Consider the following 2,515-nt stretch of genomic DNA (forward strand, 5'->3'; position numbering starts at 1 on the left):
CGGCTGGTGAAGAAGGGGCTGAGTGCATTGTTGCTGTAATGGCTCTCATTTGGGTTCTGGGAAGGCTTGGGTTTTGCCATGCCATCAACAGGTGCTGAGGTACCTCTGCTGGCTACTCTGGGACTTCAAAACACTTTCCCGGTGTGGTGGGCCGTGCTCTTTCAAACACTCAACAACCATTTAGCAGATTCACATGGGCTTAGACCTCACACTTACTTAAGAAGCGCTTACTGAGTTGTTAGTCAGTGTGCAAAGCTTGGCAGGACTCTCTCAGGCTTCAGGCAGCTGAGAGTTTACTCTCCGATGGATGCTCTTCTGCCCGGTCACACCTGCATAGAGCCAATGTTAACTTCCCTCATTTTAATACTTGCAGTTACTTAAGCATATCTTCTTCTTAACAGATTCTCACATCTGGATTGCCAAAAATTTGCACCTTACCCATCTCAAGCTCTGCAAATAATATAAAAAGTGATGCTGTAGGATTTTTTTTGTCTCTACTGTCAATCTACCTATTTCCTTTGAAAGCTACAAGAAATATTTTTATTGCTGCAGGCAAACTCCCTGGGAATGTGCAATTGATTATTCAAACCTCATGGTGCTGCTGCTGCAGAGATTTGTGTGGCTGTGGCTGACTTTGATTCCCTGATAGCCTGTCTCATGCTTCTGTCCCCTAATGCAGCTGATAGCATTAAGTCATGCACTTAATCAAGTGAAAGAAATTGCTTCTCCTTATCTAAAGACCTGATGACTTTATCTGATGGGGAGGGTCTCTTAACAGAATGAGACAAGGAGAAGTAGATGAGATAAGAAACATCCACAGGACTGTACGCAGTGGAGTAGGAGCACTTTTAAAGGCTTCAAATTTGGAATAGAAAAACATACTGAATAATCTATTGATAAAAGCAGTCCTCTGGCTGGTTCTTTCTTATTGCATTTTTCTCTATTAAGAAGCCAAAGATCAAGAATAAATTAAGTCCAGGTAATGATACACAAAATTGTTAATTTAAATGTGGAGAGTGAGCTCAGCTCATCAGCAAGCTGTTCAGGCGCTCGACTACAGCACGGAGCACAGTAACTCCATAGAGGAGGCAGCTGGCAAAGATGGGTGCAAAGTCCCATATTATCTATGCATGCATGGGTTTCCGCATATTATTTCCATCAGTGATAATGAGGAATTACAACATAATTTAATGTACAGGGCTGGGTACACCCAGGTAATGGCTATCCTGATAAAATTAACTTAATTATAGGAGACTCAGGAGGGACCATAATCAGAATAGTTTGGGTTGGAAGGGACCTCTGAAGGTCATCTAGTCCAACCCCCCTGCCGTGGGCAGGGACATCTTCAACTACATCAGGTTGCTCAGAGCCGCATCCAACCTGACCTGGAATGTTTCCAGGGATGGGGCATCCACCACCTCTCCGGGCAACCTGTGCCAGTGCTTCACCACCCTCAGCGGAAAACATTTCTTCCTTATATCTAGGCTAAATCTGCCCCCCTTTAGTTTAAAGCCATTCCCCCTTGTCCTGTCGCGATAGGCCCTGCTTAAAACGTTTGTCCCCTTCTTTCTTATAAGCCCCCTTTAAGTACTGAAAGGGCACAAATAATTCCTCCTCCTTTTCTTGCTACCCCATTATAACAATGATCTGTGCAAAATCAATTTGACTATGATATTATTCCTACTAAAATAAACTAAAACGATTTACAAGTATCCTTGCAGGATTTGCTGCAAGTAGACGCCTGAGCACTGCATGGCTTCCAGTGCTGTTGAGTTTAATTTGCACCCTCCCCATTACCTACCTACTTTGCTATGTGGAGCTATTCTCTCTGATATACGGTATTTTTGCATTACTGGAGAACGGCAAGAGGCTGAACGGGGCACAGTCCCTCCGAGGACTAGCGCACTAGAGTGCTCTTCTCATTCTTAGACTTTAAGAGATGGTCCCCTAAGAAGCCTTACATGGATGGTGTGCAAAACTGTGCCCGGTTCACATGGGACAGGCTCCAGTCTGATCTCTGCTATGATTACTACAGAAAGCAGGATGTGATAATGGTTAACGTTAGGATTAATAAAAAAAAACCCCAACAAAACACAAAAGGACATTGCAGCAGGCTTCGGCTGGAAATGTGACAGGTCCTTATGAAGAATTTCTCTGTGAGTTTGTAAATGCTGACTTTCTTTTTTCTTCTTGCAGTTTCTCACTCCATGTTCACGGTGCCTTTCTGTCCCCTGGTGATGAGCCAAGGCACAGGAAATCCAGCTAGCTGCTGTGTCCCACACGGTCCCTCCCCAGATCATTCCTCCCAGGCAGACTGGGAATCACCTTGATGCTGGGATTGTTACTGTTTTCCTTGTGGTTGGGGCCTTTTATACCCTTTCATTGCTAGTTCTGTTCAACTGCGAAAATGGTAAGACTCAAGCAATTGTACTGTTACTCTTTTTTTGGACTGCTCTCTTGCTCCTGGGCTGTTCCTCATTTATTTCTTTGGACTATATCCAACATTCAAGGTGAG

At 44.1% G+C, this 2,515-nt stretch overlaps 1 long non-coding RNA gene across 1 annotated transcript in view; it reads left to right on the forward strand.

Moving 5' to 3' along the window:
* LOC103917560 overlaps window positions 1–2,509 on the forward strand; it is a 9,783-nt gene extending 7,274 nt beyond the window's left edge. The window contains exon 3 of the long non-coding RNA XR_663633.1: window positions 2,197–2,509. This is a non-coding gene — a long non-coding RNA (uncharacterized LOC103917560). The remainder of the gene's footprint in view (window positions 1–2,196) is intronic.
* The last annotated feature ends 6 nt before the right edge of the window (window positions 2,510–2,515 follow it).

This window comes from Pygoscelis adeliae, unplaced genomic scaffold (assembly GCF_000699105.1).
Source record: "Pygoscelis adeliae isolate BGI_AS28 unplaced genomic scaffold, ASM69910v1 Scaffold85, whole genome shotgun sequence".
Classification (NCBI taxonomy): Eukaryota; Metazoa; Chordata; class Aves; order Sphenisciformes; family Spheniscidae; genus Pygoscelis; species Pygoscelis adeliae.